The following is an 18,366-nucleotide window of genomic DNA, read 5'->3' as shown; positions in this document are numbered from 1 at the left end:
AAATAAATAAATAAATAAATATGTAATTGTATAAGTATTATTTTTGAGATTTGAACTTAGAGTGTGCTTGTATAGAGAAAATAAATAGTATAAAGGTTTATGAGTGACAGTTGATTTTAGGAGATTGAAAAAAGACAGTAGATTCATTTTACAGATTACACAAGCTAAAAGTCAGTTTGAAAATGTGTTCATGTACTGTACAGAAAATATGCATACCTGTAGTTTGTGTTCATGCATATGGATATACATGGAGCTGCAAGTAGAAATCTTGGAGATTCACAGTACATTTGCAGTGCTGATCTATGATGATGCAGTTAGATGTAGAGGTCTTGAATGTGATTGGTGGATGGTCATGTGACTTCTTAGCTACATCCAAAGAGGGAATGGCACAGAGAGTGAAGTGGAAATGGTAGAAGGGCTGTTCATGTTACGATATGTCCTCGGACATGGCGGTAGTTCGCGGACATCGGGTGTTACATCTGGGGATTTTTGGGTTCAGAAGTCATGCAAATGAGAATGAGCACTGAAAGGGATTGGTCAGGAAAGTTTAGTGGGTGTGTTGTGGCAGGAGAGAGTTTCTCAGGTACTCTTTTTGCTGAGAGAACAACAGATAGCTATATCTGTGTGTTTCAGAAAACAGATTGTTTGGATTTTGGGAGATTCGTGGATACATTGGTTGAAGGTGCATGCAGAAAGCTGTGGAGTAGCTGTAGATCTTGGATTTCCACATGTGGAAGTACACTGGCATGGAGTACGTGGAATTAAGTGGTTGGACTTGCAAACTCTCCGTGCTACTTTGGAGACAGAGCAACATCCAGAAGTAATTGTAATTCATTGTGGAGGGAACAGTTTAGGACATGTGCCTGGAATTTCTTTGCAATTTGCTATGAAAGAAGGACTTGGGAAGGTCATGGACATGTTTCCTAATTCTCAAGTAATATTTTCACGGATTGCGCAGAGACAAATGTGGCTTCATTCTTCTTTATTTGGTCCACAAATGGAAAAAGCAAGGCGCAATGTTAATAAGGCTGTTTGTGCCTTTCTAAGAGATTTTGGCATGTCCTCTTTTCACAATGAAAATATTATGTTTCGTAGTACATACATTTTTCGCCGAGATGGAGTCCATCTTACTTATGCTGGCAATCAGATTTTTCAGAGAAATGTACAAAATGCATTGCAACCTTTTCTTAAATTACAGCATCCATTTTGAAGTAGGTGTTAAGTATTTGTAATTTTTGACATACAAACACCTCCCAAAGGCTCCTTTCAAAGCCACCACTTCCTCCCAGAGAAAAATGCAATGGTTTTAATAGGGTAGCACCGCAATTTTTTAGATGTTTGCGAACTGTCCGCGGACTTCTAAAAAATACAAAGGGCCCTGCTTCATTTATCTTCACTTCTATTTTTTAACTGTGAAAGGTGGCTCTGAAAAGAGCCTTATTTTTTTCTGATTGTTGTTATTTTGTATTTTTTATACACGACACACTAGGAGAGGAGGGCAAAGGAGTGTAAAGGGGAGGACACCAACCACAGGGATAAGAAAGGGCGAGCTGAGAGAGGAAGATGTAGAGTGGGTTTTATTTGGGTAGTGCAAAAAAGTGGTTGTTCCTAAAGAGTGCTTTAGGAACTCCTGTCCCCTGCACACTTTCTAATGTCTGAAGATCAGACCAAACATTCAAGTAGGTAATCAATAGTTCATATTAACCATTTCGTATAATTGACAATTTGATATATGAAACTCTCTTTTTCTATTTCAGTAAAACACAATATTTTATTATACAAATAAAGAAGCCCAACGCGTTTCGAGTCACAAACTCTTCTTCAGGGGCAATATCACAATTCATCAGATTTCTAAAAAGTAGAAAAGAAACATCTTAGTGTAATATTTCACACTGTAATTCAACAATAAAGTATTCTTTAACAAAGTAACTACTTTTTAACATTTTTTAACAATTTTTAACAAATCACTTATTAATACATACTTAGATCAATCAGGGTCCTCTATATCCTAGAGGTGAATCAGCTAGAGTAGCTATTATTAAAAATGTGGAGAAAAAGTGCTTCGCTCGGCTCAAAATACCCAGAATTCTATCGAATCAATCCGCACATGCAGTCAAGAGAGAGAGATTGCTGTCAAAAAGTCTTTACTCAGTATGGTCGGAAGAAAAGCGGACAACACTTACCCCAGCAAGTGGGTGTCTAGATAGGGAAACAATCCTAGAGGTGTATATATTCATGAAGTAAATGATTGATAGGACCCCACGTCCAACAGTAATCAATAATAAGTCTGCAATACAAGTAATAACTCTAATTAGGAAAAGAAGTAGAGTCTCGGTGGAATGTAGTAAAAGATAATAGATAAACACTTACATCGATAATGATGTCCTACTCAACGGTACCCAGAATAAATCCTAACCGCAAAAAGCTGAAAGTAAGAAGAAAAGGATAAGTGCTAGCTCGAATAACGAGTCAGTCAATGGTACAGGGAAAAGTACCTAAGTTACTTACAGAATTCGCCAAAGATCAACGAACGTGGGAGCCGAGGAGCGACACATCTCACCAAAGTAGGATGCGTTGTTCCAATGGGTGCTTTTTATTTATACTCAAAGGAGTGTAAAGGAGTGCATGCGCAGTAGATTGCGCGTGCTCCTAAGGAAATGGTCAAGAGTGTCATAAGGCTTGCGTCATATGCAAAAATGCGCAATACCCTAAGGAAGGAAAGTAAACACAGCGCCGTGACGTATCAAGATGGCGTATGCATGTGCGTTTGATGGAAAGAAGTAGGGCGTCATGAGAATGATGTCATTTATCATGCGCGAACGCTTAAAAAGTAAAAGTATTCACGTAAGGAAGGAGAGTAGCGTAAGGAAGTAGGCAAAGTGTGGAATACTCATAGCGCCGTCACCATAGTGACAAGATTTGCATCAGAACGTGATGGTGGCTGTAAAAAACTACGGAAAAGGAAGTAGCGTAAGACAGTAAAATACTCATTACGTAAAAGAATAAGCAATGGAGATGATAAAATAAGTGAAGATCAGTGAAATTGTCAGTCTTCCTACAGGGACTATGTCATAAATGTCCAAAACTGAAGAGTCTTTAGAAAATACATGTATTGCCTGCCCACCTAGGGGCGTACAATCTTGCACAGTCACATGTAAAATAGACCTATTACAAAAGAATGGAAATAAAATAAAGTTACATTTTTTATGATGAAAGGCAGTAAATTTGGATACATGATGTATAAAATGTGTAAACAAATTTATAAAAAAGGGCCCAGATAATAGTCTTCATTCATCCCAAAAAGGGGAGAGGGAGTCGAGGCAATGAATCCAAAAAAGTTCTCTCTGGGCTAGTAACTTCTGTAAGTTACCTCCTCGAGGAAGTGGATGTATAGTTTCTAGTATTACAAAGCGTGTTTGTGCTACTGTATGCTGATGATCTCTGAAGTGTCTGTATACTGGTGATTTAATGTTTTTTGTGCGAATATTAGACTTGTGTTCTGTCCATCTCTCCTTTGCTTTCCTGGTGGATTTGCCAACATAATATTTCCCGCATGGACAGCTTAAGGCATAAATAGCATTTTTAGAGTCACATGTAGCATATTATCTTTTTGCCAGTATTGCCATGGCGGATGTGATCGCCTTTAATCACATTTGAACAGTGTTGGCAATTAAGGCATGGAAAAGTCCCATTTTTGATTTTACACAGCACAGTTTGATTACCAGGTTTCTGTTTTTCAGCCTTAATCAATTTGTCGCGAAAGTTTCTGCGCCTCTTGTATGCCAGCATTGGTGGTTCCGGAAAAAGGTTGTTCAGTTGTGGATCTGTTTTTATGATCTCCCAGTTTTTGTGAATGATTCTCTTGATTTGAAAACTCTGACTGGAATATTTCAAAGAGTGAATTAAGTTAGTTGTCTTCATTTTTGCTTTTGGGTCCAGGAGGTCCTCTCGGCTATGCAGTTCAGTTCTAAGTATGGCTTTATCGATCAGGTCTCCAGGGAAACATCTTTCTCTGAATCTTGTTTTCATATTGATGTATTCTTCCTCTAGTTTATCTGCTTCCGAAGTAATTCTTTTCACTCTGAGAAGTTGACTGTAAGGTAAATTTTCTTTAAGATGTTTTGGACCAAAATGTAGACTACTATTCACATCTGTCAGTTTCCTGTAAATCTGTGTTTTAAGACCCTCATTTGTAATTTCAATGGTGACATCCAGAAAATGTACAGATGGTTTACCTATGTCCATTGGCAACCTAGAGGGGCAGAAACTTTCCCGACAAATTGATTAAGGCTGAAAAACAGAAACCTGGTAATCAAACTGTGCTGTGTAAAATCATGTTGAATGTCATCTTTGATGTCCTGGATGTTAGGCTTAGCATTGCACGGTGGTGGCGCGAGTTATGATTGCTTAGCTTACCACAACTGGGGAATTTCAAGGGTTTTTCGGTTTTACTTGGAACCATAACGTCGCTTTAACAACGTTTTTTCATTGAATTTCATAGGTTTTTAGTAGAGCAACTTAACCATAACGTCGCTTTAACAAAGTTTTTTCACTGAATTTCATAGGTTTTTAGTAGCGCAACTTAACCATAACATCCCTTTAACAAAGTTTTTCACTGAATATATATATATATATATATATATATATACATATATATATATATATATATATATATATATATATATATATATATATATATATATATATATATATATAAATAAAAATAACCAGATTATTAAGGATTATAAAGAAGAGAAGTAGATGCCTCAGTTCCCAGTTCCAAGGGGATGGAAGGATACACACTAAAAAAACGTCAAATAGGGGTGTTAAGAATTCCTGAGGCAAGGCCAAAAAGAAGAGTGCATATCAAGCTCCAAGATGGAGTAAACAATGAGATGAGATACATTTACTAAAGATAGTAAAGCAAGGTGCACACAGAAAGTTTTTTAAATGTGCGCTGTCGGGGGGAAATTTTGCCGGGGTCGGCCGGGCCGCCCGTAGACCTCCGGGCAGGGAGGCCCCAACTCCTCCCGTATATCCCAAAACAGATAGAGTATGAGAAACACGCAAGAAGCAAGGTGACTCTGCTGTTTATTATACAAAACGGCAGGGATGGGTCAAGGACCGTACGCGTCCGTCCTGACACACACACAACCGTGGGGCTCGCAGACCCTTTTTACCTTAGTATGACGCGCTACTTGCGTCACCTTAGAAAGTTTAGCAAAAAACCTATTTCCACTCTGGATTGGTTACTCGAGTGGTAGGGTTAGTATAGCATACATATAGAGAATGGTGTTAGTGGTTGAGGGTTAGTCAGGTGATATACTTGGGCTGTCCCTTCAATTTGATGCATGAAAATTGTTACATGAAGACCTCTGAGGATTGGTCAATGTTAATGGCGTCAGTGATAAGAACCCCATGTTCTGATTGGTCCGCTCGCGAGCCTCCCAGTCTGGGACTATCGCTGTTCCCAGCTCGCGGTGCACCTGTCATTTGCAACAATGTTTTACTATGGGTAGGTGTAAACAATGTGAGGATTTATTCATATGATGGGAGGTCGACTACTCCCACTGCTGCAGATGTCCAATGAGTCTTTTAATTGTATCTGCCTGTGTCTTGAAACGTGGGATTCAGGCGTCTCCTTCCTCCTGGGCTTGGCATCCAGTCAGGTTTGGCTTTGTCACGTGAGGTGGGACCGTGTTTGAGGCAAAATTCAGCGCAATTAATATTGTTTTTCCCACTGTGTGCCTGGTTTATCTTGCAGGTGCGACCTTGGCGTCGGCTTGCGGCATGCGAGATTGTAACATCGTGCCCTTGGCTGTGTGCTTTCGCCGGGCTCATTCTGCAGGGTCAGCAACCGAGCTCTTGCTCATTCAATGTTCATGGAAGCTTTTGCTTGTGGCCTACTTGGGCCTCGTGCATAGGTGGAACCGTTTGATGCAGAGCGCTTTAGGTTACGGTATCATATTGCTCTATCCTCAGTATCGTGTCTCCGTTATATTCTTCATTATGGTACATGGTTCTTAGAAGAAGCGTGAGCAAGCCTTTTTAGATAAGTTCATTATGCGTCTTGCGTTTCTGCATTTTGAGAGCCTATGTGGAAAATAATAAATATGCACGTCCGTGGGTATGTCTGTCGCCTACGTCATAGCACTGAGTATGTTCTTCGTGTGGATTGGTATGGGAGTGTCCGGTGTGCATGTTAGCACAGGTGTGCTGACCGTTGGCTAGGTCGTCATGGCATCTCTAACGACGTGTAGGTTTAGTCGAGTTGATCCATGCCGCAGGTGTCGGCATGGGCAGGGCGGGCTGCTGGGCAGGTAGGTGGGCACATCCATATGTTCCTGTACCAGGGTATTTGGTCGTCTGATAGATAGGCAAACTCCTCTCGTGGCGGGTGTCTAGGCCGTGATCCTCTAGGCCAAGCGCGAGAGGGGAAGGGCGGGAGTCTGTTCTTCCATTCTCCCACTTCAGTCCCCCCTCTGGTCGACTTGTCGACCACAAACATATCCTTTTCTTTATCTCCTCTTACTCTCCATATTTTAGTTATCCCTCCCAAATGTCCATAGTGGTTAACATGGTCTTCAAATGACCAATACATATATGCACAGGTTCCTCCAGGAGTGCAGTATACCCATTTCCCTATGTAGCTCCTTGGGTTTCTTGGGTTTTCGAGCTTCACAGATGGTGGGTCCAGGTGGTTGGTGATGATCTGGTTGCGCAACTTCTCTCTCTCCTTTATGATTGTGCCTGTGTGTTGGCCGTCATCTGTTGGCATAAAGAGGTGCATACCAACCATTTCGATCATCTCGTCTGTGGTGCGTGCCTTCCGGGCCTTCCGAAATCTTATTATGATCAGTGTAGCCCCAGCCAAAATAGTACATCCAACTATAATCTTCAGTCCATCTGAAAGCCAAGATGGCATCCATGACCATAATATTGAAAACCAGCTCTCATCCTTTTTCACACCTTTACTTTCATCCATCATTTTTGAGTGCATCTGGGCCAATTGTAAGACTGCTTCTGTCAGTGTACCATTGTCAGCATCGTTGGCAGGGATGAATGTGCAGCATGATTGTCCTATCTTAGTGCAAACTCCTCCTTCCATTGCTGTGAGGAGGTCCAGTACATATCTGTTCTGAAGTGCTACCATCCTCACAGCTCGCAGTTCCTCTTTTATTGCGTTGAATCCATTTACAGTAGAATGAATAGTCATCATTAGTTCCCATCGAGTTATCTGGAGCCATTTTGCGTTTGCGTAAGCCTGTAGTCCTGGATGTATTATTGAGGAGAAGAACATTGCTGCTCTGCTGAATAGTCTGTGTTCTGGTGGAATTGAAGTGAGTGCTGTTTCCGACCTTCCCCATAGGTAATTTCCTGTCAGAGGTTCTCCTTGTATTTTCTTTCTCTTCAGGACAGTATTATTGCCGTCGGTTTTGCTCTCTGGCCTCTTCTGAGGTTGTACATATCTCTTCTTCCTCTTGTTCCCTTCATCCATTTTGGGGAAGTTCGCCACATTGACATGTTTCTGGGGTACCACTAGTGATGGTACATTAACGTGCACCATTGTGCATATACCATTCCACAGAGGGGGCAGTGTGTGGTATGCTTTTTCTCCACAGGCCCAGTAATGGTCCATTACTACTGCTGTTCCTGCTCCCCCCTCACGTAACTCCATCACACTTTCACAGTTGGTGTTGTATCCTACGTCCACCTCCCCTTTATGTTGGTAGCATACCTTAGGCGCAGTTAGCGGCAGTATTGTTATTGGGTCTTCATCCTTCTCCATCCACGTGAGCATGGGTACGTACTTGACCCAAGTCATCCAACATCTATGGTTGTGTCCATCGATAATTGAAATATTTTCTCTTGTTACCATGTTGCTACCAACCACTCCTATCTCCCATTTGTTGTTCATGTACACCTTCCCTGTTATTATCACCAGTGGTCTTTCCCAACATCCGTTCTTACCAGGGACTTCAGTGGCGTACCAATCACATGGTAGGTACTGTAGTGTTACTTTCTTTGTTTCTCCTTTTTCAGGACCACTTGTTATGTATCTGAATCCTTCAGCATGTAAACTGCTCTTGTGGTAACTCAAATAAGTCTTGAGGAAGTTGTTTTCATATGGATATGTATCTTGTGTTTTCCACACCAGTTGCACCACTGTCCCTTGAAATCTTCCTTTCGTCTGGAACAGTGCCAGGTATATTATACATCGTGCTACTTTTTCATCTATCTCCGTGGCAACAAATGTTCGAGAAGCGCTCATGGCGTATGGGATTAATGAGCAAACGTAGCAGCTGTCTTCTGTTGTCTGCTTGCCTATGCGGGTCATGTGTTGGTACCATATGTTGTTTGAGATGTGTGCTGAATCTTGTATGTAGTTGTCAATACCTTTATTATCTGAGTATGTGCTGTGTTTAACTCTATTTTCCTTGTGTGGGATTTTACTAGTACCACCTGACGTAACACCTGTTGCAGCTGGGGGTGGGGGTGTATTAGGTTTGGGTACAGCAATAATATTGATAGCATAGCTGTACTGCCATACAGAGGCAGCCAAGAATCCGGTGATCATTAAAATCCCTATCAATTTTATTACAAATGCTAATTTCACCGGCATTTTGCTCTTACCTTGCTGCAGTCCGGCAGCTTATTCTTGCGACGTTACAGTTGCCCGCCTTAAAATTCTTAATATGCTTGTTATTTGTGTTAGTTTAAGCTCTCCCTATCAAATAGTCATTCAGTGCCCAGGCGAAGAGCTGTTCCCACGCCAATCTAAGCGATCTATCTCTTAGGGCAGGCAAGTATGGTTAGAGGTGGGGCATTGAATGTTCTATGGCCAAGAGGAATGCTATGTAGTAGACACTTACCTTCCTTCTTTTCAGGTACGTTGGCCTTTTTATTTCATATACAAATTGGTGTGACAATTCTTCCGGGTAATTATCGTCTGAGGGTACCATCTACTCCTGGGCAGTGAATTTGTTAGTTATTTACTTTCTTAGTAGTACAATAATACGCTGTACCTGCATGTGCGAGAGAAAAGAAAGAGAACATTCATGTGTTTACATGTGTATATGTGCAAGACAATGTCCTTCAGTTCAGTTATTACTGCAGTGGGTAGGGGGTCAATGGGCAGAGGGTTTGGGGCTCAACTGGCGTAAGTCTCTTTACTCTTTAATCGTGTAACCATGGGGTGGGCGGTATGGGGATCACCCCTTTCTTTTCTGGTAGTTGTCTCTGGGGAATCTGAGGGGTGGTAGGGTATGGGGACACTTAGGCCGTTAGTTGTGGTAGAAGTCTCTTCCTCCGTTGGTGACGCTGTTGTTGTTCTTCCAGTGGCCCTGTCGGTGGCGCTGGGGCGGGTCTGGAGTTTGTAGATCTTTACGTCGTGTAGGTGGTTCCAGGCACGTTTGTCCTGTAGCTTTACTGCTCTCGTTGATACCTCCTCTACCAGATGGGGGCCAGTGAAGCGTGGGCTGTTCCACTTTCTGTTGAAATTGCGAAGTAGTACGTGGTCACCTTTAGCAATTTTGCACAGTCTTTCCTTTTCCAATTCTTTATCCGCGTCTTCTTGTTGATCGCTGTTAGACCCGCCCTGCGTGCGCTCGAGCTGTTGAGACACAAACACTACACTAGTAATCAAAGAAGACACATATTGGTACATTTCATCACCAAGGACATTTGCAGTACTCTCGTGATCGGTAAATGCTCTTGATGTTGGCGTTAGGGGAAGGCGCATTTGACGTCCTGTAACCACCTCGTGAGGGGTGAGGAGGTGGTCGGATCTGGTCTATTACTTAGCTCAAATAGGGCTAGTGGAAGGCAATACAACCAACTCTTTGTTGTTTGCTGTATTTTTGCAATTGCCTCCTTTAATAGGCCATTCAGGCGTTCACATAAACCGTTAGCCTGTGGGTGGTATGCACATGCAAATTTATGCTTGATGTTCAGTAAGGATGTGATGTGCTGGAACATTTCGTTTGCGAAATGTGGGCCATTATCTGACCGCAGTACCTCGCACACTCCCCACCTGGGGAAGACCTCCCTCACTAGGAATTCAGCTGCTCTGAATGCATCTGGGTGTGAACAGGGCCCTGCTTCAATCCACCTTGAGAATGGGCATACTACTACAATCATATACCTAGTTCCTTGACATACGTTGATCATATCAACATAGTCAATATGGAGATGTCGGAAGGGTCCCTCTGGCCGGGGTATAGTACCTCTTATCACCTTCAGAGTGTGACCGGCCGTAAACTGTTGACATGTGAGACAATTGCTGATAAAATTTGACACATGAGAATTTAACTCGGGGCAGAACCAGTCTTCTCTAATTCGTGCTGCAATTACTTCCTTGCCTGTGTGGGCTGGGTGGTGTAGTTGGCTCAGGGCGGTGTTCAATAGTGCCAGTGGCATTACAATCTTTCCAGTGTCACCCTGGCGCCATAGTGCATCAGTTGGTGACATTGTGCATCCTCTTTTTACCCATATTTCTTTTTCTGCCATTGGTGCAGCCGCTTGTAGCTCCATTATCTGTGTGGCTGGGAGATGGGTGTACCCTTCTCTTATCAACATCTCCTCAGCCATTCCCCTCCCTCTCCCTCTCTTTGACTCTGGGGGTTCCATATCTCATCAAAATATGCAGCATACTTTGCATGTGCGTCTGCTGCTGCATTCCCTTTTGAAATGTGGTCTTCACCATTGGTGTGTGCGGTACATTTGACCAAAGCTAATTCTTGGGGGTCATTTATTGCTTCAATTAGTTCAGCCAATAGGAGGGCATGTTGCACTGGAGTGCCATCAGCTCTCCTAAACCCTCTTCTTCTCCATTTCGACAGCCCTGAGTGGACAGTGGACGTAACATATGCGCTGTCGGAATATATGGTCAGTCGTTTGTCAAAGCTTTCCTTCAACGCCAAGATTAGTGCAATTAATTCTGCTGCTTGAGCGGAATAATGCTGTGGTAGTTGTACACACTTCATTGCCACACACACCGGTACCTCCATCATTTTTACCACTGCTGCCCCAGTCCTCCTTATACCATCCCTTTGGTCGATAGTTGATGACCCATCAATGAACAGGAGCTCACCTCCCTCTAGTGCGTTCTCTTCAATCTTTCTAGTACATGAGTACATTTCAGTGATTTGCGTACAATCGTGTGCATAATCTCCTTCCTCAATTACTTCTGCTAGGAACCTCGCAGGGTTGACCGTGCTACATATAACAATTGATAGTTCAGCTCTGGATAAGATGATCTCATAACCTGATGCCCTTTGCGTGGTTAGGGTGGACTTAGGTTTATTCAATATTGCAAATAGTGCATTTTCCACAAACAGTGTAGTTGGGCACCCCATGGTGATTGCTGATGCTTTCTCTACCGCAAAAGCAGCTGCGGCGAGACCTTGTTCGCAAGGGAAATGACCTAACATCACAGGATCTAAGTGGCCGCTGTAAAATGCTACTGGTTTGTAGCCCATGCTTGTTTTTTGAGCCAACACTGCTTTCATTACTGCTGAGTCGCAATGTGAAAATATAAAGAATTGTCGCTCATATTCAGGGGTTGCCAGTACCGGAGCAGTTGATATCGCATCTTTTAGTTAATCAAAAACCTCTTTCATTTCCATTGTCCACCCCAACTTTTTCTCCCCTTTATTAGCTTCCTTTAACGCCTCAAGCAGGGGTCCTATGTATGAGCTGTAAATAAATACTCATGCTCTACAGTAATTGCACAGACCCAGGAACTGCTGCAGTTCCCTCACTGTTTGTGGCACTGAGGTTTTTGAAATGGCCTGTGCTCTTTGTGGTGCAATCTTTCTTCCATGTTGGGATATGAGCTGACCAATGTAAAGTACCTGTTCTTGACAGTACTGTAACTTTTCCATGTCTACCTTGTAACCTTTTCCAGCCAATATTGTCAGCATCTTTAATGAGTCCTCTCTGCATATTCTTTCGTTTGTACTGCAAATTATTATGTCGTCGACATACTGCAACACTGTGCTTTCCACTTCAATGTTACCCAAATCCATCTGTATTATTCTGTTGAAGATTGAGGGTGACTCGCAGTACCCTTGTGGCAATCTGGTGTGTTTCCACTTTGTGTTTCTGTAAGTGAAGCTTGTCAGATCTTGTGAGTCTGGGTGCAATGGTATTGAGAAAAAAGCATTTTTAAGGTTGATCACTGTAAATCGTGATGCTTCTGCTGGAATGCCACACAATATTGTGGCCGGGTTTGCGGCTATGGGGTATTCTGCTTCTACTATGTTGTTCAAGGGTCTGAGATCCTGTATGAAGCGCCAAGACCCCCCTCTAGCCTTGCGCACTGGGTAAACAGCCGTGTTACATGGTGATTCTGAGGGGACCAATATGCCATTATCTATAAGGGCCGTTATGGTTTCATATATGCCCTCATCTGCCTCTTTTGATAGTGGGTACTGTTTTACTCTGGGGAGTATTGCACCTTTTTTCAATTTTATCCTCACTCCCCCTATGCTTTTTATGCACCCCACGTCATAGGGGCTAGTAGTCCATAATGATGTGGGTACTTTTGTCATATCCTCCTCAAAGAAGGGAACTGGGGTGGATGTGGGTGCCTCAAGTGCCATTGCAATTTTATGCGCCACTTGTTTGTACGCCACTCTTAGCCATATTTCCACACTCATCATAAACACCATTTCACCTTCCTCCTTGTCTTCTGAGAACAGCTCCTCATCTGACACCTGGGTGAGTCTACATCCTTCTGCTAGTGCTATTACTGCCCTCCATGCTCTTCCTTCTCTGTCTTGGGCATGTACCGCAATGTAATCAGCTGTTACTATAATGCTCTCAATGTCCACTGGAACCACCTTTCCTTCTGGTTCATTGGCTGGTGTTTCTGGTCTGAACAAATAGGCTGCCGGCCTCCTCCAGATCTTTCCCTCTATCTCTGGCATCCATGCAAATGCCATGTCTGTCCCGTACTGGAATAGTTTGCCATCTACTGGCTCTGCCCTAATCGCTGTCTGTCCGCAGTATGCTTGCATAATCTGTCGTGCTGTGAGCATGTTAATTCCTGGAGTAGGGCAAATTATGCCGTCCTACGTAAAGGAGATCGTCATATTCAACCTGTTCATGATGTCTCTCCCCAGTATATTTACTGGTGAGGCACTATAATATAAAAGTGGGACTGACATGTCATAATCTCCAATAGATAAGGGAATGTTATCAGTAAAGGGAACCAACCCTCTAGCCCCAGAGAATCCTTGGGTGTTCATGGCTTCGCCCGACATCTTAAATTAACCTTCCCTTATGCAAGACCGGGTCGCCCCGGTGTCAACAAGGAATGATAATTTTTTGTCACCTATCGTTACCTCTATGCGTGGTTCCTCCGCACTATTAGGTGTTACTGACAGGATGGGACACACCAAGGCCGTCTGTGGGCTGTCCTATTGAGGGTACAACGATTGACCATTTCCTGTGTAAGGGTTGTGTCCCAGGACCGTCACCCTACCCAGTTGTGTTTGTTGTACTTGGGGTTGTTGTGTTATCGCTACCTGTTGTTGTGGCAGTGGATATGTCTGTGGCTGTTGTTGTGTTATTAGTTGTTGCTGTTCATTTCCCTGTTGCAACGTCTGCTGTTGCTGTATGCCCTGCTGTTCCTGTGTGGGCCTTGGTTGTCCCTGTTCGCTCCATGATGGTGTTCCTGGTCTTACTCTACACGTGCGTGACATGTGCCCTACTAATCCACAACTCCAACACACCGGTGGTTCCCTACTCTGCCATGGAAAGCTTCCTGTGTTGTCCTGGTATACTGGTTGCCCGGTGGGGTAGGAATTTCTAAGTCCTCCCACCTGCTGTTATGTGTTATATCCGTACCCTCTCCCTCTCATAATTCCTCCTCTTCCCCTGTTATAATTATAATACCCAGCTCCTGGCATTGAGTATCCTCCTCCCATGTTGGTCGTGTATGGTTGGAGTGGCGGCACCTGTTGTGTTATAATCTGTGAGGGTGGTATTTGGGAGGGATTTTGTGCAGCCACTACTTGTGAGGGGCTTTGGGTCATTGTTGTAGGTGTAGTTATTAGTGCCCCTTCCATTGTGTATTTAGTAAGTTTTTTCTGTACTAGTTTAGCCTCTTCCTATTTCCTGTCCTCTTCCTTTTGTTTCATTTTTCCTTGCCATGTCCTGCAATGATGCACTATTGTCAGTTGTATTTCTGGCCATGCTTTTGCTTCCATTCCCACTACTTTCTTCAGTTGTTTCTGAACTCCCTCTGGGAGCCCTTGTACTAGTATATGATAAAATATTGCTGGTGTTTTGTCCCATTGTTCTCTAGTTTCCATGCGCCACTTCTCTTGTATTTCCTGGATATAATCAACAGGATCTTCGTCCTCACGCATCTTGCGTGAGGTAATTGCTCCTATGTCTGATGTGTCTGGGTACTGTACCCTCAGTGCCTGCCATAGTGCATGTCTGCAGTTTGCGAATGGTGCCCCATCATGCAATGTGTTTGCTATTGTTACCCCAGTGAATCCCGCTCTCTTCCAAATGTCATCCGGAGCATCCCCTAATATTGATATTAGAAGGCCCTTTACATCTTCTACTGCCAGTTTCTGTCCTGCGGTGTGTTTTTCCATTTCATATATCCATTTACCCGCACCTCCACTTAATGATGGGAGCCTGCACTTTATATTTTCTTTGTCTGTATGCTTCCAAGGGACGTATTGTGGTCTAACCCCTCCCCTCTCCAGAAGTGGCATTAAGTTGTGTCTCGTTTTACCACTTGGGTTCCATAAAATCGAGTCCTCACACCCCTCCTCTTCTTCCCTCTCTCCTTCATCGTCAATTTCGTCCGTATTTCCCCTGCTCGTAACTCTTTCTTCTCCATCTTTTCCCATTCTTCCATCATTTCCTGTATTTAATGTGGGCATGTGTATTCGTCCTTCCAGCCTGCGTCTAGGGAGGTCTCTAAGCCTACCTGCATAGGGTGTCAGTTCGTTTGTGAAGGGCGCGAGTTTGATTGTACATAATGAGCGTGAGGTGGTTGAGCATGTAGGGTGGGATGGGAGAGGGTGTGATGGTGACGGTGTGGCTTCATGTGTCTGTCTTTCCGCTATTCCTTGCTCTTCCTCCTCACTTCTCTCCAGTTCATCCTTTCTCCTACAGATCCATGGTGAGTCTGTATTGGTCCGGGTGGTGTATAGTTTATCTAGGCTTTCCCTTTCACTGTTTCTTCCTTCCTTCTCCGTTCCTTCTTCTTCCTCACTACAAAAGTCATTCGTAAATGGCAGCCCCCACTCTGTCTTTTTCCCCTTGAATGTTACTGTTTTTATGTCTATTAGCTCCGGTTCTCCCTTTTCTCCTTTACCAACCGCTCCCCTTTGTGCTGATGTTGTTGCTACCTCTGTGTCTCTATATACATCCCCCCTTACTTCACTCTCCCCTCTCCGACCTTCTCTTTCCCCTTCATTTCTCTCCTCCATCTCTCTACCAATTTCCTCCCTTTTCCTTTTTAATTCCTCCATTACTTCACTACTCATCTTTTCCAATATCCTTTCATCCTCTTTCTTCCTTTCCCATCTCACCCTCTCCCTTTCTAATATACTCTTTATCACCCTCCCTTCTTCGTATTTCTTAGTCGTTTCTGATAGTAATCTCTTCTTCCATATTGCCATTTCTTTTTCTTTCTCTTCCTCTTCCTTTTTCCTCTCTCGTAGTACCGCTCTTGATACCCTTTCTGCTGCTGCTTTTACCCTTTCAGCTTCTCTCCTTTGCTTCTCAGTTTGTTCCCTTATTTTTTCCAATTCGTTCTTACCTTCTTTCCTTTCCCTCGCTCTCTCTCTTTCCTCCCTCTCGAGCTGTTTGATCAGTTCATTCGGCTCATCCCTTAACTCTGCTAGTCGTTCCTCCAAAATCTCTTCCTTTTGTCGTAACAGCTCTTCCTCTCTCATTCCACTCTCCCTGGTATTATCCTCGTCTATTTTCCTCACTACTTCCTTCTCTTCTCCTGTTAATGAACCTCGTAATTTTAATAGTATCTGCGCAGCCACCCACTCATCATGTCCTATTTCCACAGTTTGTTCCTCTCCAGTCCTCCCCTCCCCTGCTGGCATCTTCCTGTGGGCCACATATGGTGGCGGGCTGTATGCTGGGTTCGAGTACCCCTCAGCCGCCCTTAACTGTCCTCTTTCTATTTCTCCTAATTCTCTTAAAGGGTACAACCCCCCTCCCTCTGTTTTCACAACCTTTGCTAGGGGTATATCGTTGCTCTGTTCCTTTTTTATTTCATTTTCTTTTGGGTTATTATTCTTTTCTCCTCCCTCTTGTCCGTTCCCCGTGTTCTTTGGGTCTTCACTCCCCTTTTCCCCATTCTCTCCTTCCTCCTTATTCTCTTTTTCTTCCGGTATTTCCCCCACAGTGAACATTCCATTTGGTCCTGGTCGGGACCCTTGGAACATCCTCCATAAGTTAAACACCTCCACGTGGTGTGTCAACTTCTTCCCTTTGTATGTATTATGCAGATGGTTTAATAGTGAATGTTGGGTATATGGATCGAAGCTACCATTAGGCGGCCATGGTGTTATCATTTTGTTGTCCGTCCCGTGTGTCCATTCTATACTATACTTGATCAGTTTCTCCCTATGGGGTGACAGTGTTGTACATATGTGTTGCAGTGGGGTAGTGAGGGTGTTCCCACACCCTCCCGATCCTGTCCCGTATGACATAGTAGCGCTTCACTTGTTATCCTTCCCCTATTTGGTAGCTATTATCTTACTAACACTTACAATACACAGCCTTATACCTTTACCTGGCCCCGTAATTTTGGGGACTTGCGATAGTCCGCTAAGGAAAATTATTAAAATATAGTATTTACATTTGTATATTTTCTTCTTTCCTTCTTCCTTTACACAACACCCTTATGGCCCCCTGCAGTCGAGGCGCACGTAGCCCCCTGCGGCTGCGTACCCCTTGTGACGTTTCATTGGCTCCTCCTCCCTCTTCTACACTTGCCGTGGCCGGCGTTCTCCGTGCGCAGCCACGTCCCCCGTTTCGCCTTTCCCCGATCAACTCATTACCGTTTATCTCCGTTTCCACTCCCTTACCACAGTTCTCTTCCCCACCACTCTCAGAAAGAAAGATGCCTTGTACTCGGGAAATCCTATGAAAGCCCTACTGGTGACGTCACCGATCTCTTCGAACTACTGGTAAGTTCTTCTTATATTTTTTAAGTCCAAAATACACTTGTAATCTACCCCCGTTAACCTCACAGCTGTCTTCCTGTCACTCCTGGAACAAGGTAATCAATAATATAATCGGACTGCGCACGCTGCGTCGCCTCGCGTGTGATACGCCCCTCGACAGGAGGGCTTAACCAGCCAATTATCTTCCGTATTGAGCAACTAACTAGCTACCGCCTACAGGGAAACGTCATCTACCTATCGAGTTTCTTGCTCGAACAATAGGGATCCTCATCTACTCATTGATCAATAAATGCCAAATTGTAGGAAACCACACACACACACCCTTACGCATAGTGCGACCTAGGCCAATCAGTGTCTACGAGCGGCCGCACGTGATGTTTTCGTGCTCCACCCCCTCTCTCGCGTAACGTAGCCGACTGCTCTCGCACTCGTTCGGCTACCATTCATTTCATTGCCAACACTAAATTGTCAAACCTTCGCCGTGCACCTGTGCAACACCTCCCACCTCCCGTTTTTAATTCCTCCCCCCTCCCTCACAATTTCACATTGCTTGTTGTGCGTGGCATGCTCACCAAGTTCTCTTGATGCGGGGCCGCTCGACTGCGTGCACCCCTCCAAGCGGCTCGCCACCTCCCCTCGTCTGGACCACGTCTGGACACTCACCAACCGCGGGCGGGATACTTCTCAACCGGCTCCCGAAGGCCAATATCCGGATTGCGCTGTCCGGTCTTCTCGCAGTTCCGCGATGGTCCTGTAGTCCTCAGAAGGGGGCAACGGCAGAGGGGGCCGCGCCGCCGGGCCTCCTCGCAACGGGAGTACCTGGAAAAATAAAAAAAAAATAAAAAGCAGATCTTAAACAGATCTCAGCAGTGCCTCCAACTTGTCGGGGGGAAATTCTGCCGGGGTCGGCCGGGCCGTCCGTAGACCTCCGTGCAGGGAGGCCCCAACTCCTCCCGTATATCCCAAAACAGATAGAGTATGAGACACACGCAAGAAGCAAGGTGACTCTGCTGTTTATTATACAAAACGGCAGGGATGGGTCAAGGACCGTATGCGTCCGTCCTGACACACACACAATCGTGGGGCTCGCAGGCCCTTTTTACCTTAGTATGACGCGCTACTTGCGTCACCTTAGAAAGTTTAGCAAAAAACCTATTTCCACTCTGGCTTGGTTACTCGAGTGGTA

The sequence above is a fragment of the Ambystoma mexicanum genome, chromosome 1p (assembly GCF_040938575.1).
Source record: "Ambystoma mexicanum isolate Mex_15411 chromosome 1p, UKY_AmexF1_1, whole genome shotgun sequence".
Lineage (NCBI taxonomy): Eukaryota > Metazoa > Chordata > Amphibia > Caudata > Ambystomatidae > Ambystoma > Ambystoma mexicanum.
Note: the sequence above shows the minus strand (reverse complement) of the source record.